Source organism: Dendrobates tinctorius, unplaced genomic scaffold, assembly GCF_039654945.1.
Source record: "Dendrobates tinctorius isolate UK_male_01 unplaced genomic scaffold, ASM3965494v1 ptg000060l, whole genome shotgun sequence".
In the NCBI taxonomy this organism is placed as follows: Eukaryota; Metazoa; Chordata; class Amphibia; order Anura; family Dendrobatidae; genus Dendrobates; species Dendrobates tinctorius.
The window spans coordinates 56,696,527-56,722,549 of NW_027361728.1; positions in this window are offsets into that span (position 1 = coordinate 56,696,527).

The window sequence follows — 26,023 nt, forward strand, 5'->3', positions numbered from 1 at the left end:
TTTCTGTGGCTTAGCTTGGTCTTGCTTTCCTCCACGGTGACTCAACCATAACAGAATCACCAGCCTAAACCGCAGATTCTAGGGTACTCAAAAGCAGGAGAGAAATTAAAAAAAAAAAAGTGTCAGATTTTTTTTTTTTATATATTTTTTCCTCTTTTTCTCTGGGGCCGTAGGAGGATTTTTTCTTTAATGGAGATTAAGCAATTGTCTGATCGTGTTGAGCAGCTCGCTGCTGAAGTGCGCAGGATTTTTCCGCCTATCTCGCTCAATCATCTGCTGTTGAACCAAAAATCCCTACTCCTGATGTGTTTTCTGGGGGATCGATCTAAATTTTTGAATTTTAAGAATAATTGTAAACTATTTCTTGCCTTGAAGCCTAACTCATCGGGGAGCTCTGTGTAGCAGGTTAAAATTGTCATCTCCTTGCTGCGAGGCGATCCACAGGATTGGGCTTTTTCTTTGACACCTGGAGATCCTATTCTGACTAATGTGGTCACATTTTTTCAAGCCTTGGGGTTGTTGTATGATGAACCTAATGCTATTGATCAAGCTGAGAAAACCCTATTGGTATTGAACCAGGGTCAGGATTCTGCAAAGTTATACTGTCAAAAATTCTGAAAGTGGGCGGTCCTTACTACATGGAATGACGGTGCCTTAGCAGCGCTCTTTCGGAAGAGTTTGGCAGAAACCGTAAAAGATGTTATGGTGGGATTTCCTGTTCCCTCTGGTCTTGATGATTCTATGTCATTAGCCATTCAAGTTGATCAGCGTTTATGTGAACGTAAAACTACACGAGAGGAGTTGCCGCCTTTTGAACGAACGTCTGAACCGATGCATTGTGATAGGGTTTTGTCTAGGGTGCAATGTCAGGAGTTTAGAAGGCATAATAAGCTGTGTTTTTTCTGTGGAGAAGCCTCTCATACTATTTCTATCTGCCCTAAACGAGAGAAACGTTTTGCGCACACATTTGCTGTGGGCAGTGTACAACCTAAGTTCCTTTTGGCGATTACTCTGATCTGCTCCTTGTCTACATTTTCCGCTAAGGCTTTTGTACATTCAGGAGCAGCTTTGAATCTCATGGATTTAGACTTTGCTAAACGTTGTGGTTTTCCCATGATATCCCTGCGGACTCCTATCTCTTTGAGTGGTATTGATGCTACTCCTTTGGTGGAGAATAAACCCCAGTTTTGGACCCAGGTGATAATTCGGGTCGCCCCGGACCACCAAGAAAATTGTAAATTTTTGGTGTTGCATAATTTGCATGACACTATTATTCTGGGTTTTCCCTGGCTGCAAACTCATAATCCTGTTTTTGATTGGAAATCTGTGTCTGTGGTGAGTTGGGGTTCTCAGTGTATTCTTAGTGACACTCCCGTTTTCTCCACCTCTCCCCAGTCTCATGATATTCCTGATTATTTGGCTGATTTTTCTGATGTATTTAGTGAGAGTAAGTCTGCGTCTTTGCCTCTTCATAGGAGTTATGACTGTACAATTGAGTTAATGCCCGGGTGTAAATTTCCCAAGGGTCGGCTTTTCAACTTATCGGTACCCGAACATGATGCTATGCGATCTTATATCAAGGAGTCGTTGGAGAAGGGTCATATTAGACCATCCTCTTCACCTTTAGGTGCTGGGTTTTTTTTGTGGCCAAGAAAGATGGTTCATTAAGGCCTTGTATTGACTATTGTTCCCTTAACAAAATCACTGTTAAATATCAGTACCCGTTACCCCTGATTTCTGATTTATTTTCCAGAGTTAAAAGTGCCTGCTGGTTTTCCAAGCTTGACCTCAGGGGGGCATATAATCTTATTTGCATCAAGTACGGGGATGAATGGATGACGGCGTTTAATACTCCGGAGGTACATTTTGAGTACCTGGTGATGCCTTTTGGGCTCACTAATGCCCCTTCTGTCTTCCAATCTTTTATGACCGATATTTTCCGGGACTTTGTGGATAAGTTTTTGATCATTTATCTGGATGATATTTTGATCTTTTCCAGTGATTGTGATTCTCATGTGGAACATGTCCGGACTGTGTTCCGGATTTTGAGGGAAAATTCCCTGTATGTTGAGGGATCGAAGTGCCTCTTTGGTGTACAGAGGATTTCATTTTTGGGATTTATTTTGTCCCCGTCGGCTATTGAAATGGACCCGGCCAAGGTACAAGCCATTTATGATTGGGTTCAGACGACTACTGCTTTGAAGGCTCTCCAGAAGTTTTTGGGTTTTGCTAATTTCTATCGTAAATTTACAAATAATTTTTCTGGTATTGTCAAACCACTGACTGATCTGACCAAAAAGGGTGCTGATGTGGTGAATTGGTCTCCAAAGGAAGTCTCGGTATTTCAGGAGCTTAAGCGGAGATTCACTTCTGCTCCGGTTCTACAGCAACCTGATGTCTCACTCCCATTTCAGGTGGAGGTAGATGCTGCTGAGATTGGTGCAAGAGCCGTTTTGTCCCAAAAAGATCCGGTGACTTCTAAAATGAATCCCTGTGTCTTCTTTTCTCGAAAATTCTCCCCATCTGGACATAACTATGACGTGGGGAATCGGGAATTGTTGGCCATGAAATGGGCATTTGAAGAGTGGAGACATTGGTTGGAGGGAGCTAGACATCAAGTTATGGTCCTTACCGACCACAAGAATTTGATTTATCTTGAATCAGCCAAACGCTTGAATCCTAGACAGGCTAGGTGGGCCTTGTTTTTCACCCATTTTAATTTTGTGGTCTCTTTTCTTCCGGGCACTAAGAATGTTAAGGCGGATGCCCTTTCTAGGAGTTTCTTTACGGATTCTCTTAGTGTGACTGAGCCTACTACCATTCTAAATGAGGGGGTAGTTCTTTCCGCCATCTCACCCAATTTGAGACGTGCCCTGGAGGAATTTCAGGAGGACAAACCTGAACGTTGCCCTATGGGAAAATTGTATGTTCCAGACCAGTGGAGGAAGAGTAATGTCTGAAATTCATTGCTCCGCGTTGGCTGGTCATCCAGGTATTTTTGGTACCAGAGATTTGGTGAGTTGGTCTTTTTGGTGGCCTGCCTTATCTTGTGTCAGGAATTTTGTGCAGTCCTGTGGGACTTGTTCTCGGTCTAAACCCTGTTCTCGTTCTAGTGGGTTGTTGATGCCCCTGCCGGTGCCCAAGAGGCATTGGACTCATATCTCAATGGATTTTATTTCTGATCTTCCTGTCTCTCAGAGAATGACTGTTATCTGGGTGATTTGTGATAGATTTTCTAACATGATCCATCTTGTACCACTCCCAAAGTTGCCATCTTCTTCAGAGTTGGTGCCCTTGTTTTTACAACACGTGGTTCTGTTGCATGGGATTCCTGAGAACATTGTGTCAGACAGAGGAGTCCAGTTTGTTTCCAGATTTTGGAGAGCTTTTGGTTCCAAACTGGGAATTCAGTTATCTTTCTCCTCTGCATTTCATCCTCAGACCATTGGGCAGACTGAGAGAACAAACCAGACTTTGGAGTCCTATTTGGGATGTTTTATATCTGCTGATCAGGATGACTGGGTCTCATTTTTGCCCTTGGCCGAATTCGCGCTAAACAATAGAGCTAGTTCTGCCACTTTGATGTTGCCCTTGTTCTGTAACTTTGGGTTTCATCCTCGATTTTCTTCAGGGCAAGTGGAATCTTCGACCTGCCCAAGTGTGGATACTATGGTAGAGAGAATGCAGCAGATTTGGGACCAAGTGGTGGATAAGTTGTCCCTTTCCCAGAAAAAAGCCAAACGGTTTTCCAACCGGCATAGGACCATTGGTCACCGGTTTAAAGTGGGTGATATGGTTTGGTTGTTGTCAAAGAATATTCCCATGAAGGTTGTGTCTCCAAAGTTCAAGCCAAGATTCATTGGACCTTATAAGATTTTGGAGATGCTCAATCCTGTTTCTTTTCGATTGGCTCTTCCAGTTACGTTTAAGATCCATAACGTGTTTCATAAATCTCTGTTGAAGAGGTTTGTGGAGCCAGAAGTTCCTATGGCGGCGTCTCCTGACCCTGTAATGGTTAAAGGCAATGTGGAATATGAGGTAGAGAAAATATTGGATTCTCATTTCGCTTGACGGAGACTCCAGTACTTGGTCAAATGGAAGGGTTATGGCCAGGAGGATAATTCTTGGGTCTCTGCTTCTAACATTCTTGCCGATAGATTGGTTCGTGCTTTTCACCGGGCCCATCCTGATTGGCCTGGTGGCGTGGATGAGGGTTCGTGACCCCTCCTCAAGGGGGGGTACTGTTGTGAATTTGCTTTCTGGCCTACCTCTGGTTACTAGTGAAGGTAGTGGAGCTGGTTGTATTGACAGAGGGATCGCAAGTTCTCTTCCCGAGCCATTTTTTGATCGTTGGTCTCCCGCTGGCCAGCGCGCATTGCTGCGTGTGGCAGTGGGAGACCAACGATCAGCGACGCTGGGAACTGGTTTCCAATGTAAACAGCGGGTATCTAAGAGCCTTGGGAGGAAAGAGGGAAGACTGTTGTGAATTCGCTTTCTGGCCTACCTCTGGTTACTAGTGAAGGTAGTGGAGCTGGTTGTATTGACAGAGGGGTCGCGAGTTCTCTTCCCGGGCTCCCTCTGGTGGTTACTGGAGGTAATGGAGCTAATCTAATTAACAGAGGCCTGCCACCTGATAATGAGGAGGATGACAGGAGATCTGGAGTTTCTGACTGGATTTAAGACAGTCGACTCCCTCTATCCCTGCTGGTGATTTTTTCCCGCCTCCTGAGGTCTTAGTTTCCAGCTCAGGGCCTGCATGCTCAGCTAAGTGTTCTTTTGCTTTTGTTCACATTTGATCTGGTTTTGTCTATTTCAGTTTTATTTGTCAGCCAGCTCCGGCTGGGGCTGTGATGAATTTCCATCCTTATGTTACTGCTTGTGCCAGTTTGTTTTTGTCCCTTATTAGATTGGCCTCTTTTTGCTCTGCTTTCAGAATAGGCCAGAGTGCTGATATAGTGGGCGAAGTCTAGTGACTTCAGTATTTTTCTATCAGAAAAATACTGAGCATTTTTTGCAGGGTTTTTTGCGTGATTGCAGACAGTGTCTTTCCTTTCCTGTCCTGTCTAGTTAGTGTGGGCCCCATCGTTTGCTCAGTCTATTTTCCTACCTGTGTTTGTGTTTTCATCTTGTCTCACTGACAATATATGTTTGGGGGCTATCTATTCCTTTGGGGTCTGCTTTGGGGCAGTTTAGATTTAGATTCCCCCTTTCTTTCTTTAGGCTTATTTAGTTCTCCGGCTGTGTCGAGGCGTCTAGGATCATCGTAGGTACGCTCCACGGCTACTGCTAGTTGTGTGGATAGGATCAGGGGTCTGCAATCTGCTTAGATACCAACCTCTCTGGTTTTCTGTGGCTTAGCTTGGTCTTGCTTTCCTTCTCGGTGACCCAATCATAACAGAAGACACAGGGAAAGCGATGGATGCATACTGTGTGAAACCTTATGATGTGGCTGTAACTGAAATGGACTTACTGCATACTGATGAAATTAATTTATATATTGTTGAGTTGGAACTGGACTCTGTTTCTTTTTGTATAACAACGCCAGCAGCAGAACTTAAGCAGACCGGATGGGACCCTGATGGTGCAGAAGGTGTAATGAAAGTTAGACATCTGATGCATGTGGCGGGAGAACAGGACACGCTTGAACAATCTATGTCAGCCACGACTACGGCTCTCATCACACTTGCACCAGTATTTTAATACTCTGCAGGCGGCCAGGGTGTAATCTGACCCTGTATGATGGTAATATTTATTTCCAGTATTGTGGTAATTATTGTATCTCTATGGCTTTTCACTTATGACTAGAGATGGGTGAACCCGAACAGTAAAGTTCGGGGTCTGTACTGAACACCTACTGTTTCGGTACGGACCCCCCGAACACCAGGTGTTTTTTGCACTGGCATGTGCATGACTGTACTGTTCTGGCACCCAAACCCGAACTTTTGTTTAACTGTTTGACCGAACCCGCCGGACCCGAACATCCATGGGTCTGCCCAACTCTAGTCATGACAATTAATGGTGAATGTAAATGGCCCTTTATTGGGGTGTATTCAGGCTTGGCGCCCACGGAAGCATAACCTGTATTTAACCCTGAATTTGATACACTCTTTAGCTACCTAATGAGGAATTATCTTTTTCTACATTCTTGTGTTCATTTTTATTATTTCATAACAGCAATCCAGTTTAAACTTATAATATTATGAAGCAATACATCATATCGTACCTTTCCTTTAACTAAGTGTTTGTATGTTCTTTTCATCTAATTGATTGATTTTAGATTTGCTTTTCCCATGGTCAGTATTTAAATATACTTTGATGTTGGGATACTCTTTCAATATTTCTGTACCCGCTGCTGATTAAAAATGTATGACCACCATTTAACAATTATTAATGGCCTTAATGCAGCTCTTGTGTCATTAGGGATTTTGAAGGTTGTGAGATGCAGAAATGTACAGGCCTTGTGAATTCTTCTATAGCAATTTCATAGGGGTAGGTGTCTTATACACATAATCAATGGACTTCTGAGTTACAGTAATATTCCCGTTTTCTTACTGCATTAGCTTGTCTATCACTTGCAGCGTACTCACGTCATAATATAGTTCTATTTGTTGCAGACCCAATACATATAAAGTGAAATGGTACATTCAAAATAAGATATTAAACAATCTGTCACACATATTTCATAAAGACAACAGACAATTTACATTTTGGCATACACTAGAAAGATGTCTGCTGATTATTATGCTGCAGCATCAGCAGCAGGTTTAGGTTTCTTCACTTTATTCTACTCCAATACTGCTTTAGGACTCCTGCACTCAGCAAAGTGATGCATACAGACCCTGTGTTACTGATCTGTCATGTTGCTGTATTACTCCTCTTTGAGATGAAAAAGACATAGAGTGCAATAATTCTGTGTTGATATCTAATATATAAAGCTCAATGTGTGTGTGTGTGTATGTATGTATGTATGTCCGGGATTGGCATCCGCACCGTTGCATCTACAGTCACAAAATTTGGCACAGTCACACGTCTGGACCCCTAGAGCGTTATAGGCTATGTTGTGAGGTGAAATTTTAACCCCACGCGTTCCAATTCACCAAGCAATTTTGCCCCTATCTACATAATGGGGAAAAAGTGAAAGGAAAAGTGTTGGAGGTAAATTGACAGCTGCCAGATGTGAACAAGGGGGACCTAAAGAATGAAAGCGATGGCGCCAAAGAGTATATACCGTACAGTTGCTAAGGTGGGGCCCTGACATGGGATACTCACCACACATGGGGAAATGAACACACACAAAATGCGCCACACACTACCACGTGCTTCAACACATATACCACCCTCAGCACACATTTCACCACACATACACCAACTTCGCCACATAAAAGTCGAAACACAAAAGTCGCCACTCAAAACTCGCCACGCTGTCCCAGAGCTGTTTAAAATATGAAAAATGAGCTGTGATTGGTTGCTGTCAGCAACAGTTTTCTTTGTAGACAGTTGTGGTAACTGAGGCCTATTATTCTTATCATTTCTATGGTGTTATCGTCCTTCTGTAAAGCTGGAAATAACACAATTTATTACCGTGCCAACACAGACCCCCCTCTGACACAGACTGCAGGGGGAGCCCAGTATCACACAGGATAGGATTAGATACATGGCTCAGCAGACAGTATCACACAGGATAGGATTAGACACATGGCTCAGCAGGCAGTATCACACAGGATAGGATTAGATACACGGCTCAGCAGTCAGTATCACACAGGAGAGGATTAGAAACACAGCTCAGCAGTCAGTATCACACAGGAGAGGATTAGACACATGGCTCAGCAGGCAGTATCACACAGGATAGGATTAGATACACAGCTCAGCAGTCAGTATCACACAGGATAGGATTAGATACCCAGCTCAGCAGTCAGTATCACACAGGATAGTAATAGATACACGGCTCAGCAGACAGCATCACACAGGATAGGATTAGATACGCAGCTCAGCACACAGTATCACACAGAATAGTATTAGATACACGGCTCAGCAGACAGTATCACACAGAATAGGATTAGATACACGGCTCAGCAGTCAGTATCACACAGGATAGGATTAGATGCACGGTTTTTATGTGCAATATACTCATTCTAATTTGTTATAACTAACCACAGTTGGTTACTATGCCCAAGCAACGCCGGGCTCTTCAGCTAGTTATATATACACAGAATTATACACAATTTTCAAAACTGTTTGACTAGTAAGTGGTCATAGATTTGCCGAGTCTAAAAATGTGCAAAAACATTATTGTCAGGTGCTAGCTTTTAAGCGCAAGTTAATGGTCTAAAGTAAGCCAATTAAAAACAAAAAGTGTCAAACAGTATGGTTAATGGTTCCATAAAAGATAAAAGGAATAGGTCCTTATTCAAATCGTGATTTTAATCCATTGCAAGACAGCATAGTTACATGCAAAGTTGCAGGTGTCAGGGGAGTTTTTCAGGTTAGGGTGGAGGGGTTAGTCTGCTTAATTAACCCCTTCCCGACCTTTGACGCCACATAGGCGCCTATGTGGCGTCATGAATTTATTGCCCCCCAGCGGGTCGGGTGACCGGGGTCACTGAAAGGTCACCTGACCTGTGCACACAGAGGACCCTTCATAGTTAACCCCAGGAGGCGTGGCTTAGCCCCCACGTGCCTTCGATCACTCTGAATGGCTGTTAAAAGTGAAACAGCCAATCAGAGTGATTGTAATATTTCACCAATAAAATTCGGTGAAATATTACAATCCAGCCATGGCCGATGCTGAAATAGCATCAGCCATGGCTGGAGACCGAGACTCGACCCCCCCATACCGACTGACAGCGCTGATCGGCTGCCGCCGGCGACTGCACCGATCGGCAGCCACTGTGATAATCTGACCCCCCCTCCCCTTCCCTCTGCTCCCCCCACCTTCTGATCCCCCCTCACCCTCCACGGTGCATTCTGATGTCCCTCTGGCAGTCCCGGTGTCCAGCCATCTCGGATCATGAGCGCCGCCATCTTGGAAAATGGCAGGCGCATGCGCAGTGCGCCCGATCAAATCTGCAACGCTGCAGATTCATTCATTTATTTTGATCACTGTGATAAACTCTCACAGTGATCAAAATAAAAAAAGTAAATCACCGCCCCCCTTATCACCCCCATATGTAGGGACAAATAATAAAATAAAGAAAATATTTTTATTTTTCCATTAGGGTTAGGGTTAGGGCTAGTGTTAGGGATAGGTCTTGGGTTAGAATTAGGGTTAGGGTTGGAATTAGGGTTAGGGTTAGAAATAGGGTTAGGGTTAGAAATAGAGTTAGGGTTAGAAATAGAGTTAGGGTTGGAATTAGGGTTGGGGTTAGAATTAGGGTTGGAATTAGGGTTACAGCTGGAATTAGGGCTACGGTTGAGATTAGGGTTAGGGTTGGAATTAGGGTTGGGATTAGGGTTAGGGTTGTAACTAGGGTTAGGGTTGGAATTAGGTTTAATATTAGGGATAGGGGTGGGTTGGGGTTGGGATTAGGGTAAGGCTTGTGGTTAGGGTTAGAGTTGGGGTTAGGGGTGTGTTGGGGATAGGGTTGTGGCTAGGGTTATGATTAGGGTTGGGATTAGGGTTAGGAATGTGTTGGGATTAGGGTTGGAGATAGAATTGAGGGGTTTCCACTGTTTAGGCACATCACGGGGTCTCCAAACGCGACATGGTGCCACCATTTATTCCAGCCAATTTTGCGTTCAAAAAGTCAAACAGTGCTTCCTCCATTACGAGCCCCGACGTGTGCACAAACAGTGGTTTACCCCCACATATCAGCGTACTCAGGAAAAATTGCACAACTTTGGGGGTCTAATTTCTCCTGTTACCCTTGGGAAAATAAAAAATTGGAGGCTAAAACAATTATTTTTGTGGAAAAAAAATTATTTTTTATTTTCACGGCTGTGCGTTATAAACTTCTATGAAGCAATTGGGGGTTAAAAGTGCTCACCACACATCTAGATTTGGTTCCTTGGGTGGTCTGTTTTCCAAAATGGGGTCACTTTTGGGGGGTTTCCACTGTTTAGGTACATCAGGGGCTCTGCAAACGTAACATGACTCCCGCAGACCATTCCATCAAGTTGGCATTTCAAAACGTCACTACTTCCCTTCCGAGCCCCGACGTTTGCCCAAACAGTGGTCCCCCCCCACATATGGGGTACCAGCGTACTCAGGACAAACTGGACAACAACTTTTTTGTCCAATTTATCCTGTCACCCTTGTGAAAATAAAAAATAGTGGGCTAAAAATAATTTTTTGAGGAATTTTTTTTTTTTATTTTCACGGCTCTGCGTAATAAACTTCTGTGAAGCACTTGGGGGTTCCAAGTGCTCACCACACGTCTAGATTAGTTCCTTGGGTGGTCTAGTTTCCAAAATGGGGTCACTTGTGGGGGTTTACACTGTTTAGGTACCTCAGGGGCTCTGCAAACGTAACATGATGCCCGCAGATCATTCCATCAAGTCGGCATTTCAAAACGTCACTACTTCCCTTCCGAGCCCCGATGTGTGCCCAAACAGTGGTTCCCCTCCACATATGGGGTAACAGCGTACTCAGGACAAAGTGGACAACAACTTTCGGGGTCCAATTTCTCCTGTTACCATTGTGAAAATAAAAAATAGCGGGCTAAAAAATAATTTTTTGAGGAATAAAAAAATATTTTTATTTTCACAGCTCTGCGTTATAAACTTCTGTGAAGCATCTGGGGATTCAAAGTGCTCACTATGCATCTAGATAAGTTCCTTAGGGGGTCTAGTTTGCAAAATGCAGTCATTTGTTGGGGAGCTCCAAAGTTTAGGCACACAGGACCTCTCCAAACACGACATGGTGTCCACTAACGATTGGAGATCATTTTCCTTTCCTAAAGTCAAATGATGCTCCTTCCCTTCTGAGCCCTGCTGTGCGCCCAAACAGTGGTTCCCCCCACATATGGGGTACCAGCATACTCAGTACAAACTGGACAACAACTTTTGGGGTCCAATTTATCCTGTTACCCTTGGGAAAATAAAAAATAGCGGGCTAAAAAAAATCAATTTTGAGGAAATTTTTGTATTTTATTTTCATGGCTCTGCGTTATAAACTTCTGTGAAGCACTTGGGGGTTCAAAGTGCTCACTACACATCTGGATAAGCTCCTTGGGAGTTCTAGTTTCCAAAATGGGGTCACTTGTGGGGGGTTTCTACTGTTTAGGCACATCAGGGGCTCTGCAAACATAACATGACACCCGCAGAACATCCCATCAAAGTCTGCATTCCAAAATGGCGCTCCTTCCCTTCTGAGCTCTCCCATGCTTCCAAACAGTGGTTCCCCCCACATATGGGGTATCAGTGTACTCAGGACAAATTGCACAACAACTTTTGTAGTCAAATTTCTCCTGTTAGCCTTGTGAAAATAAAAAATAGCGGGCTAAAAAAATCATTTTTGAGGAAAAAAATGATTTTTTATTTTCACTGCTCTGCGTTATAAACTTCTGTGAAGCACTTGGAGGTTCAAAGTGCTCACCACACATCTAGATAAGTTCCTACGGGGGTCTACTTTCCAAAATGGGGTCACTTGTGGGGGAGTTCCAATTTTTTAGGAGCACAGGGGCTCTCCAAACGCGACATGGTGTCCACTAACGATTGGAGCTAATTTTCCATTCAAAAAGTCAAATGGCGCTCCTTCCCTTCCGGGCCCTGCCGTACACCCAAACAGTGGTTTATGACCACATATGAGGTATTGGTGTACTCAGGAGAAATTGCACAACAAATTTTAGGATCCATTTTATCCTGTTACCCAGGTGAAAATGAAAAAACTGAGGCTAAAAACATTCTTTTTGTGAAAAAAAAGTACTTTTTTTTACGGATCAATTTGTGAAGCACCTGGGGGTTCAAAGTGCTCATTATGCATCTAGATAATGAGGGTCTAGTTTACAAAATGGGGTCACTTGTGGGGGAGATCCAATGTTTAGGCGCACAGGGGCTCTCCAAATGTGACATGGCAACCGCTAAATATTCCAGCATATTTTTCCCTTCCCTATGACAGCACCGCGCATGAGAGATGGTATCCGCCCCCAGGAACAGGAAACCTGTAGCAGAGATAAAAGAAGGGGGCGGCACCTCTCTCCTCAGTTTTGGTTTCCTGTTCCTGCAGGTGGATGCCTGTGGCAGGTCTCATACCTCCAGGGGGATCACCCTCTGATGAAGTCCGGTCTGGAGGCCGAGGTCCGTATGGGGGGAAAGGCAGCTGGGCGCGGTGGCACGCGCCTGTAATCCCAGACAGGGGGGGCTGTCAGTGCCACGCTCATTCCCCCCACTGGACTCCCCGGCGGCCGCTCCTGTCAGGAGGCTGGGCCAGGAGGAGGCGTGCCCATCACGACGCTGGCGCCGACTTAATGGGGGACAAATTCCGGTCGCACCAGAAGTGGCGTCACACACCGGGGGGTAGCCGGTGTGCTGGACACTTCCGGGAGGGAGCTGATCAAGGAGTGCGCACACCGCTCCTCCATTATAATGAAATAAGGCGCAGGCGGCGGCAGCAGCTGGTAAAGCATGTTGCAATTTTATCCAACAACAGTATGGCCATAGCCTACATAAACTGACAAGGGGGCACACGGTCAACATTTTTGATGGCAGAAGCCAAAACATTATTCATGTTGGCAGAAAACAATCTTCTGTCCCTGACGAGGACACATTTGAAAGGGACAGACAATCTTCTGGCCGACTTCTTAAGCCGGCATGTATTACACCAGGGGGAGTGGTCTCTAAATCTGGAGATATTTGGGAGAGTCTGTGCCGTCTGTGGCACACCAGAAGTGAATCTGGTTGCCACAAGAAGGAATCGGAAAGTAAACAGGTTCTACTGTCTAATCCCAAGAGAACACCCAGAAGGGGTGGATGCACAGCTACACCGCTGGGAATTTTGCCTAGCTTATGCATTTCCCCCGATCCTGTTAATTCCAATATTCCTGAAAAAGATTCGAGAAGACAAGGCACGAGTAATCCTTATCGTGCCCTTCTGGCCAAAAAGGGCATAGTTCACATGACTCAGACGCATGTCTATCTCAGACCCATGGATCCCGAATCTACTTCACCAGGGCCCAGTACTACTTCCTCAAGTGCACAGACTCCATCTCACCGCATGGAACTTGAAACGGGACTCCTTTTAGCAAAGGGATTCACAGGCCCTTGGTGACCACCCTGCTCGCTAGCAGGAAAAACGTAACCTCAGTCAAGTACCCCAAAATTTGGGAAAGGTTCCTGGAGTTCTCAGGCTGACAGTTATCCAAAATGAGCCAGGAAGTTCCAATAAAAGAGATCCTAGAATTCCTCCAAAAGGGCTAGAAAGAGGGTTGTCCACGAGCACCCTAAAAGTGCAAGTATCTGCCCTGGGTGCGTTGTTTGACCAAAAACTTGCCGATCACCCTTGGGTCTATAGGTTCATTCGAGCCTCCTTCACAACCACACCCTCAAAATTACTGACTAAGGTAGCTCCCTGGGATATAAATTTAGTATTAAATGCCCTAACATCTCCTCCTTTCGAGCCTATTACTTCCATTTCGATAAAGGCATTAACGTTGAAAACAGTACTCCTGGTGCCCTGACTTCAGCTCGACTTGTCTGCGAGCTGCAAGCTATCTCTATAAATCCCCTATACACTACCTTTCTGAATGACAGAGTAATCATAAAAACTGACCCAGCCTTCCTCCCAAAGGTCAATTCCAAATTTCACAGGGACCAGGAAATAATTTTGCCCTTGTTTTATGCCAACCCAAAATCCCAGGGAGAGCAAACCTTTCATTGCTTGGATGTCAGACGTTGCCTACTCCAATATATAGAGGTCGCAAAATTATGGCGACAGTCATCGGTCCTTTTCGTCTCCTTCCAGCGGACAAACAGGGGAGAAAAAAAAGGCTTAAAAATCAACCATTGCATGATGGCTATGTATGGCTATTTCACTGTCTTACTCTTCCTCAGGTCAGATTCCCCCACTGGGTGTAGCGGCTAACTCTACAAGGGCCATAGCCACATCCTGGGCCGAAAGGGCAAATGTATCTGTAGAACAGATTTTCAAAGCAGCAGTATAGTCTTCACCATCCTCTTTTTTCCGTCACTATAGGCTAGATCTAGGGCTCTCGAATCTTGCCTTTGGGAGAAAGGTGTTATCTGCTGTTGTCCCACCCTAGGAGTCTCTTCTATTTCTTCCTCTCATGTGCGGGGCTGTCATGGGGAAAAAAATGATAATTACTTACCGGTAATTTGATTTTCCAGAACCATGACAACACCACATTGATTCCTGCCCTATCTTGGTGATGGTTGTGTGATGCACAAATAAATGTATATATGAGAAAAATATATGAGAAATATATAATATATGAAAAGAAGGTGGTAAGAGTGACTTAATCAAATAACAATACATGTCAATTAATAAGGCGGTTACCTTGCCTACTCTGAAACAAACTGAGGAGAGAGGTGCCGCCCCCTACTTTTATCTCTGCTACAGGTTTCCTGTTCCTGGGGGCGGATACCATCTCTCATGTGCGGTGCTGTCATGGCTATGGAAAATCAAATTACGGGTAAGTAATTATCATTTTTCCATTCAAAAAGTCAAATGGCGCTCCTTCTCTTCTGAGCCCTGCCGTGCGCCCAAACAGTGGTTTATGACCACATGTGAGGTATCGGTATACTCAGGAGAAATTGCCCAACAAATTTTAGGATCCATTTTATCCTGATGCACAGGTGAAAATGAAAAAATAGATGCTAAAAGAAAATTTTTGTTGGAAAAATTAAAATGTCCATTTTTTCCTTCCATGTTGACTTAGTTCCTGTGAAGCACCTGAAGGGTTAATAATCTTCTTGAATGTAGTTTTGAGTAGCTTGAGGTTTGCAGTTTTTAGAATGGTGTCACTTTTTGGTATTTTCTGCCATATAGACCCCTCAAAGTGACTTCAAATGTCAGGTGGTCCCTAAAAAAATGGTTTTGTAAATTTTGTTGCAAAAATGAGAAATCGCTGGTCAACTTTTAACCCTTATAACTTCCTAACAAAAAAAAATTTGTTTCCAAAATTGAGCTGATGTAAAGTAGACATGTGGGAAATGTTTTTTATTAACTATTTTGTGTCACATAACTTTCTGGTTTAACAGAATAAAAATTATCGACCTAAATTTACCACTAACATGAATCCCAATATGTCACGAAAAAACAATCTCTGAATCGCTAGGATGCGTTAAAGCGTTCCTGAGTTATTACCTCATAAAGGGTCACTGGTCAGAATTGCAAAAAATTGCCTGGTCATTAAGGTCAAAATAGGCTGCGTCATGAAGGGGTTAATCAAAATGTGCTTTCCAGGTTATCCCCCCAGTACTCTCATTTATGTTCCCTTCTTTTGAGGTCAACATTGTGAGTCTTCTCCTTGTGAGTGGCAGTTGTCTGCCGCCCTCCAGGCCAATCTCACCTGTTCCTGGATCACTTTGCCACCTGGCTTACTGACTTTCCATCCTGTAACATTCCCACTCTTATCATGGGTCTCTTTATGATCTCAATTGTAAATATATTCTCTCCATCTGCCAATCATCTTCTGTTTCTAACCTCTTTTCATGGCCTTTCACAGCTCACTACCTCACCTACATATGACGATGCTGTAGATCGTGTACTGAGGTGGTCTCTTTCGGAATACAGCGGGCCGAGAACACAGAATACAACCAAACAATTTGTCAATGAACTGCTTTTTACTAACAAAGGAACCTGAGTTACCCTGGCAATGCAAGAATGGAACACACACCTAGCCTGGGCCAGCTAGGTCCCCTGCGCTGCACAACCAATAGGCCCAGGACGTTCTATTGGATACACTATAATTTGCCTGACCTGTGGTTTCACCTAATGCAGTCCCTGTAGTAGGGCAGTGCAGAGATCCAGAGGCTTAACAATTCTCTAAGATTATAATTCTGTTAGCCTATATGTATACACGTTCCTCCTAATGAGATAAGCATTTAGTTCTGGTTATACAGTTGTACTAGCAACCAAAGTCTCTAGCTGAGAATCTACATTTAGCGCCAAACTCTCTCTATGTGTGCATGCACGCTCTCACTGGGATCCCTGTGGTGTGGCCTGAGCTCATGACTTAAGGGGGTTTTACACATAGCGATATCGCTAGCGATATCGCTATAACGTCACCGATTTTGTGACGTTATAGCGATATCGCTAGCGATATCGCTATGTGTGATACTTACCTCCGACCAGCTCCCCCGCTGATCGCGCGAGATCGGGCAGCTCCATTTCTCGTCGTCAGCTTCCTGCTGGGGCTTCCTGCTGTGACGACGAGCGACGCTGGACGCGGGCGGGAGGACGTCAGGATCGCTGTGTGTGAAAGGTGAGTATCTAGCGCTGCGTCGCTGCTGCATCGCTGTGAGGTCTGCCTGTGTGACAGCTCACTAGCGATCATTTAGCGATGCACCAGCGATCCTGACCGGGTCGGATCGCTGGTGCATCGCTAAATGTAAAAGAACCTTTACCAGCTGTAACAGACTCACTAATGAGGCTTGCTGATCGTCCGTTTGTCCATTTAGCTAGTAGGCCGAGGAGTGGATCCTGGACTTGTCCCCATAAGCGTAGTTTTAGCTGATAGGCTAGCAGGAGTTCCTCCACGTCACAGAAGATGCCTTGGGGGGAATCCAACCCTGCATACAACTGTAGTCGTCCCCCCAAAATAATTCTTTCTCTCTAACTGGAGTCACAGGAAAAGGTACACATTTCTCTAGTACTCTGTTGAGTTTCTGGAACTGTGAGCTCCCAGGGTGGCAGTCGATCATCCTACTCCAGTCAGCTCTCTGGTCAAACTGAAAAACACCATGCGGTCTGCAATAAAGTCTGTTCAAAAGGCAACAGTGACCTATTGTGGCCAGTGTACAATACTACAACAATGTCTATTCATTACATCTCACAATGCTAATATACTGGACCTGATCTTCTTCCTGGTGTCTGCTCAGGGTATAACTTTAGTAACTATCCTCTTCCACTCTCTGACCACAACCTTCTTACTTTCTCTGTCAAGAACTGTCACCTCTCCAAACAAGTCTATTTTAATATCGCTATCACCTCAGTATTCAACAATCCTAAACAAATATTTGACACTTTTCACGCTGTCCTCAGTCTTAAAGTACAGGCCCCCATCACCAACCTCAACGCTGAGGATCTGGCCAATTATTTTAAAGAAAAAATTGATCATATCCATCAGAATATTGTCTCCCAGTCCCCTAATATCATGTATTCTCTTTCCTCAAACATTTCACTAAGTTCACTTTTTGTCTTTGCACCTGTCATAGAAGAAGAAGTTACCAGGTTCCTCGCTTCTTTCAGTACTAACTGCCCCACTGACCCTATACCCTATCACTTCCTCTAGTCCCTCTCCCCAGCTGTCACTACCTACCCTAAGTAAAGTATTTAACCTTTCTCTTTCCCTCCTCCTCCTTCAAGCACACCATCATATACCTATTACTATAAAAAAACATCCCTCAACCAAAACTGCGCTGCTAACTACAGACGTGTCTCAAATCTCATCTCCATCTTTAAACTCAGTCCGGCTTTTGCTCTTTCCACTTTACCGAAACTACCGTTACTAAAGTTTCTAATCTACTAACAGCAAAATTTCATGGCTGTCACTCTCCACTGATTCTCTTGGATTTCTCTGCAGCATTTGATATCGGGAATCAGCAGTTAATCATCATTATGCTCTGCTCTATTGGCCTCAAGGATACAGTTCTCTTTTGGTTGTACTCTTGCCTCTCTGACTGATCCTTCAGTGTGTCAATTGCCTGCTCTTCTTCCCCTACTCTTGCCCTTGCTGTTGGGTTTCCTCTTGCTATTACTGTCGGAGTTCCTCAGAGTTTAGTGTGGCGCCCCTGAGGCTTCAGGCGCCACAGAGGTACTGCACCTTCTCCTAAGGTGTAGTGCCCCACCATCCAGGTAGGCTGAGAACTCCTTTCCGCATTCCATCACCTGCACCCCACACACAGGATAGTTCAGCAGGGACCCATCCATGCTTTATGCTGGAAAGGTCATAGGGTTCCTTTTGTGGTCCCTGGCTTCGTAACACGAGAGGTGCTGGGGAGGCGGGTAGAGTTAGATATAAAAGAGAGGGAAGGTGTAGGATTTGAGGTTAGTTGGTTAGAGGAGAGAGAAGAGAGAAGATGGGTGTCTGAGGGACGTGCTGCAGCAGGTCCCAGTGATCTGGGCTGCTGGCACGAGAAAGACCAGAGAAAGAGACTGATAAGATTGATAACCTAGCCTTCCATAAGAGAGATAGAACAGATCGGAACGAAGGAGAATAGAAGGACGGTGGGAAGCAGGTTGAGAAAGAGAAATAACCCTTCCAGTCCAGAGAGCGCAAAGGCCGGGGCCCGGTCCCCGAGGTTGATTGAATCTTTATGTCCGGCAACAGACACCGGAGGAGTAGTGAGCCGCTAACGCCTTGCTCCCATCATAGACTTGGGACACAACAGCAACTGAATAGAGAGCCGGGACACAGTGAGGAGTCCCCGAAGCAGGCTACAGCTGTCTGTCATACAAGTAAAGACTAGGAACACCTAGAGAGAGGCGTTCCAGGGTAACTAAGTACTGGAGTGCTTCGCACCTAAAGGCGCATTGGAGGAGTCGTTCAGTAAGGTACATGTTGGCGGAGTGTGGAAGGGAGAATCCTATCCTGCCTGGAGGTTGGCTGGAGCCCTGACCTGGAGAACACAGTACGGAGGCAGGCAGTTGTGTGAACTGCAAACTGTGAGTAAAGCTTTGGAACCGCTTAGCATACTCTGGTGTCCTCCAGTTATTCCCGCACCGCTACATCTGGGTAACAGCATCTGTGCCATTCTGCGCCTCTCTTCACCCATTGCACCTACACTGCCCTGGGACTACAGCTCCACCTGTGGGGAGCTATACCATCTCTGCTGCACCACACCATCAGTCCCAGCGGATCTGTATGCAGCGTTGGCTTACCATCTTACTTGCCAAACACCACGGGTGGCGTCACGAACTACCTAATAAACTTTAACACCATTAACATCACCGACATTGATAATGGGCGCCCAGGGCCACGGACCGGGTCACCGCTGCTGTGACACTTTCCCACCTCGACACCGGCCCGGTACCGAGTACCCCGCTGCCCTGGATGTGCAAGGGCGACCCATTAGTCCTTGGTTCCCTCCTCTTTTTTCTATACACCAGCCCTATTGGTCAAACCATCAGCGGATTTGGTTTCTAGTAAATTATACACACCTAATTATACAACTCTTCTACTGACATCAATCCAGCATTACTACAAAACACAAGTGAATGTCTGCTGTCACTAACATCATGTCTTGCCGCTATCTAAAAGTGAATCTGTGAAAAACTGAGCTCCTTGTCCTCAACTCTTCACACACCAATACTTACCTATCTAAACCTGACATTTCCATTTTGGTGTTTGGGTCTACTATGACTCCCAAGTAACATGTTCACTGTTTTAGGTTATATTTGATTCAAATCTTTCAATCACTCCCTATAACCAATCTCTTGCTCATGTCACCTACTCTTCAAAATTATCTCTAAAAGTCAAACTTTTCTTACCTTTGACTCTGCAAAAACTCTTATTTTTGCTCTGATTCATTCTCGCCTGGACAATTGTAACTCTCTACTGACAGGTCTCCCCCTTACTAATATCTCTAATCTCCAGTCTAACCTGAATGCATCCTCCTATCTGCTACAGAATATAATATAAACATATCACTCTTAAGGCCCTTTTACATTTAGCGATGCACCAGCGATCCAACCAGCGATCCGACCCGGTCAGGATCGCTGGTGCATCGCTAAATGATCGCTAGTGAGCTTTCATACAGAAAGATCTCACAGCGATGCAGCAGCGACGCAGCGCACGATACTTACCTTTCACACACAGCGATCCTGCGTCCTCCCGCCTGCCTCCACGCGTCGCTGGACGTCACAGCAGGAAGCCCAGCAGGAAGCAGACGACGAGAAATGGAGCCGGACATTCTCGCGCGATCAGCGATGAGCAGCGGGGGAGCCGGTCGCTGGTAAGTATCACACATAGCGATATCGCTAGCAATATCGCTATAACGTCACAAAACCAGTGACGTTTTAGCGATATTGCTAGCGATATTGCTTAGTGTAAAACCCCCTTTACTCACAAAGCTCTTCACAGTTCTGCACCTCTTCGCATTTCCTCTCTCAACTCTATCTTCTACCCTACCTGTCTTCTCCTTTCTGCTATTGACCTAAGACTAACATAATTTATAATCCAAACCTCCAAACTCCCATCTGCATGACTTCTCTGGTGCTGCACCAGTTTTCTGGAATGCACTACCACAAACAATTAAGTTAATTCCCAGTATCCACAGATTTAAGTGTATCCTAAAACACATTTCTTTAGACTAGTCTATAACCTCAACTAATTAATCTAACAAACTATTCCCTGTTCTCCCTTCCATACACTCAATAGTACTTTGTATTTGTACTGGCACAGAAATTGACTGGTTCATGCAGCGTTATTTGAATGCCCCTATTTCTTATATTTATGGCTGGACTTTACATGACAAGCATTTTATTTTTACCATTTGTGTCTTCTCTATTTCCTCATAGATTATGAGCTTCCAAGAAGAGCTCTCACTACTCTTAGTAAGTGCTGAACCATGTGTTCATCTGTAATGTCTTGTTTGTCTACAGAAAATACCTTCTGAATTGTAAAGTGCTGCGGAACATGTTGGCACTTATGAAATAAAACTTATTATTATTATGTTCACCCTGCATCTTTTTCCTGCTTCTTTTGAGATGCTCCCCTCCTAATAATGCTGGAAAAAAGCACTCACAAAACACTCAAAAGAATCCCCCTATAAATTTAATTAATTCATATAGAAAAGCGACTTGTTCATATGTGCAGTCTTTTGAGCATCTTTTAAACTTTTGAAGCTTCAAAAATGTGTGGCTGAAAGAAAGAAAGTGGATGTCACTTTTTTTGAAGCTGCTCCTCATCAGAAATGCTTCAAATTAGGCACAATTAAAAGACCGCCAAAAAAACATATAAGCAAAAAAAAAGCTTCAAGGAGCAAACTCTGCAAAAATGCTGAAATACCCCTTAAATGCTTTGAGAGACACAAAAGTCCTCCAAAAACTCCAAAAAGAAATAGTTTCCTAAGACAGATCCCTATAGAAAACTTGTTTTTGACTCCTGGAAAAAAAACTCAATGTGAACATATCCCAATTTCTACAAATATATTCTAGATCTTTCACACCCTGTGCACTCTTGTGATAAGTTTAGCAAAAGCTACTTGGACAAAAGTCGAGTGTACAGAATATATGGCTGTCGGCCGTATAATGCTTCGGCTGATTCGTTTGGCCAACAGTGACTCTACCATACAAAGGATCACTTGTTTGACCAAGCACTCGTGTTCTCTATGACTGATACGTCAGCCGGCGGCTTGCCTCCAGGGGAACAGCAATCCGAAATTGGACATGTATGATTGATATGTCTTATGATGACCATTGACCATCAGTTGGCCGGAGCCCCCAAACACATTAGACTGTCGGCCGAAACCATACTGTTGGGCTTGGCAGACATTAGTCTAATGTGTATGGGGGTCTTAAGTTTAGCCCAAATTGACATGATAAATTCTGAACAAAGAATAGGCCTGAAAGGGATCTAGCCTTTAAAAGGCAAAGTGTTTAGTATATACTGACAGTGTAGGCTGACAGACTCCCTTTTAGTGCACAGTGCCATGACTGATTTTTTTATTGTGGAAAAACACACTCATTAGAAACAAAAACCATGGATGAAATCCAAAGCTGACACTCTGGTTTCTGCAGCAGACTGGCAGTTTGCACTGCCGCAGATCCATACACTCATTAGCCCCATTGAATACACTAACCCAAGTGTGTCTACCTCCAGCAGTTAAAATTTGGTTCATGTGTGAAAAAAAACTCAGTGATTGACAGCAATTCTTTTTTTTCCACAATGCATATTTCAAACCCATGATTTAAAATCTGCTGTATTCAAATAGAAAGCATAATTCAGATATATCTTGGAATGAAAGACGTATCGGAATCAATCAGAATAAATAGGATGTATGAAGTGAATGGTTCTGAACAGTTTAAATAAACGTAAAGATTGTAAGAGAACTTTGGAGTCCTGTGATCATATTATTGATTATGCCATCACTGAGACAAATGCAATAAGCATCTTTGTCACACACTATATTGTATTCACATCGCTCATGGAGCATTTAGTGATCAGAAAGGCAGAGAAACAATAATAAATCACCTCTACCTTTTATATGAGAACTTTGGATGTGTAACGTGATAATATTGCAATTACGAGTTGATTCAGAGCTGCCACTAGGAATTTCGGGCCCCATACTGGCAAAATTTTTTGGGCCCCCTTGAGACTCTGCCCTGGCTCCACCCCTCGAACTGTCCACAGCCCCACCGCTCTCGCTTGGAAAAACTCCATTTCTCATCAATCACACATTAAGGCTACGTTCACACGTAGCGGAACTCCTGCAGAAGTTACCGTGAGAATTTCGGAATTCCATTCTGTGGGAAAATCGCATTTTAAATTCCCGCAATTTTCTTGTGGAAAAACTATCGATTTGCAAGCATAATTATCTTGCAGAACACTAGTGTTTTCTAAGTGATCTGTAGCATCGCTTGGAGAACTGATTGACAGGTTGGTCACACTTGTCAAACACAGTGTTTGACTAGTGTGACCAACTTTTTACTACTGATGCTGCCTATGCAGCATCAATAGTAAAAGATATGATGTTAAAAATAATAAAAAAAATAAAAAATATTGTTATTCTCACCTTCCGTCATCCCACGCAGCCTTCCCGCCTCTTTCCACGATCCCGGCATCTTCCGGTCCCAGTAATCCTTTGTGCGAATGACCACGAGACGTCGCGCTCCCGCGACGTCATCACGAATGACCACGAGATGTCGCAGTCCCGCGAGACCGCGGTCATTCTCGCAAATGATTACTGGGACCGGAAGATGCCGGGAGCATGGAGAGAGGAGGGAAAGCTGCGCGGGACGCTGGAAGGTGAGAATAACAATATTTTTATTTTAATTCTATTTTTTACAGGGATATGGTACCCACAGTCCGGAGGACAGTCTCCTCTCCTCCAGACCGTGGGTACCATCTGCAAATGTTCTGCTTACTTTTCGCATGGTGGGCACAGCCACATGCGGAAAGTAAGCAGAACAATGGATTGCTATGTGGGTGATTCCGCTAAATTAATGAGCATGCTGTGAAGCGATTCCGCCGTGGAAAAAAAACACAGCATTAGCACAGCATTGTGGAATCCCATAGGATTGCATGGGATGCTTATTTTTTGTGTTTTCGCAGCAAAATCCGCCGCGAAAACGTGAAAAAAACGCAATGTGTGAACGCAGCCTTACAGTTCCCATCGCCAGATCACACACATAGCCAGCAGCTTTTGTTTTGGCCAAAAGATTTTTTGTAATCTGCCACGATGACAAGGTAAACTATTTTGGACGAGCCCTACTCTACTCTAACCTATTAAACATTTGTTAAAATATGCAATACAAATTTTGGTATATTTTTATTTATTTTTAAATTTTTAAAATGACCAATAATACCACATACAAAGGACAAATACCACCACACCACGACCAGACACCATATTATCATCACATAGACCTATAATACCACATACAAGTAACAAATACCGTCACACCATGTCCAGGCCACTGATTACAACCACAGTGACCCAACAATATCACATACAAGGGACAAATGCCACCGCACCATGTCCAGACCACATATTTCCACCACATGGTGACCAACTATATACAAGGAACAAATATCAACTCAACATGACTAGACCACATATTACCATCACACAGTGAATGAATAATAGCACATACAAGGAACAAATACCACCACACCATGACCAGACCACAAATTACCACCACATAGTGACCAAATAATAGCACATACAAGGAACAAATACTGCCACACCATGGCCAGACAACATATTACCACCACATAGTGACTGAATACTGCAATACTGATCAATAATAAAAAAACACAATACTATCACCATAAGTGCCATTATACACAGGAGATCTGTACTTAGTATGTAGTGTCTGTGTACAGGTAATACAGTGATCACCAATACCATTATACACAGGAGCTCTGCATATAGTGTATAGTGTTCAGGTAATACAGTAATCCCCGGAGACATTATACACAGGAGCTCTGTATATAGTGTCAGTGTACAGCTAATAAAGTGATCACCAGTGACATTATACACAGGACCTCTGTATACAGTGTATAGTGTCAGTGTACAGGTAACACACTGACTCACCAGTGACGTCTCTGGCTGAAGTCCTTCATCTTTGTGTTTCTTTTTAATCCAGCGCAGACCACCATCCCTTCTTTCAGCCAGGACTCGTCTCTGCATAAAATAACACAGTTATCTAAAGCACCACTTCCAGAGCACATTCCCCACTTTTTCCATTTCTTCTACACTACACATCTGAATACAGGCGTTCACCCACCATTAATATATAATTGGTTATTATGCAACCCACCATCTAATATATAAAGCTCAATGTGGGTGTGTATGTATGTGTGTGTGTGTGTGTATGTCCGGGATTGGCATCCTCACCGTCGCGGCTACAGCCACAAAATTTGGCACAGTCACACGTCTGGACCCCAAGAGTGTCATAGGCTATGTTGTGAGGCGAAATTTTAACCCCACGCGTTCCAATTCACCAAACAATTTTGCCCATATCTACATAATGGGGAAAAAGTGTGTGTGTATCAAGCCCCGCCCCTCATTATGATGTCATAATGGTTGCCATGGCGACGCTGATGTCATCATAGGTTGCAAGCCCTGCCCCTCATTATGATGTCATAATGCTTGCCATGGTGACGCTAATGTCATAATATGTTGCAATGGCGAAGATGCTGTCACAATGGTTGCCATGGTGACGATGATGTCTTAATAGGTTGCGATGGTGACGGTTATGTCATAATGGTTGCCATGGTGATGATGATGTCATAATGGGTATATGGGCACGGGACTATGGGATGGAGGATGTTTGATGGGTATATGGGCACTGGACTATGGGATGGAGGATATGTATGACGGGTATATGGGCATGGGACTATGGGATGGCGGATATGTATGATGGGTATATGGGCACGGGACTATGGGATGGAGGATATGTATGATGGGTATATGGGCATGGGACTATGAGATGAAGGATGTGTGATGTGTATATGGGCACTCGACTATGGGATGGCGAATATGTATGATTGGTATATGGGCATGGGACTATGGGATGGAGAATATGTATGATGGGTATATGGGCATGGGACTTTGGGATGGAGGATGTGTGATAGGTATATGGGCACTCGACTATGGGATGGAGGATATGTATGATGAGTATATGGGCACGGGCCTATGGGATGGTGGATATGTATGATGGGTATATGGGCACGGGACTATGGGATGGAGGATATGTATGATGGGTATATGGGCACAGGACTATGGGATGGAGGATAATTATAATTTGTTATAACTATCACAGTTAGTTACTATGCCCGGGCAGCGCCGGGCTCTTCAGCTAGTTCCAAATATAAATTATAATCCGCCACTGTGCCCCCACTAGCTGTACATAGCCACTTTCCTCATTTAATATATAAATTAATTAGCACCTGTACTCTTTTCCCCAATTCAATACCAGTCCCTTTTTCCTCAACACCCCCACTACACTGTGTTCCTAATTATTATGCAAATTGGATTTAAGTGTCATAAAGATGTAATTTTTTGTTTTTCAAATAAACTCATAGATGGTATTGTGCATCAGGGCTCTTTGGATCACTGAAATCAATCTCAAACGCCTGTGATAATTAGTTTACCAGGTGAGCCCAATTAAAGGAAAACTACTTAAGAATGATGTTCCACATTATTAAGCAAGGCACAGGTTTCAAGGAATTTAGGAAAG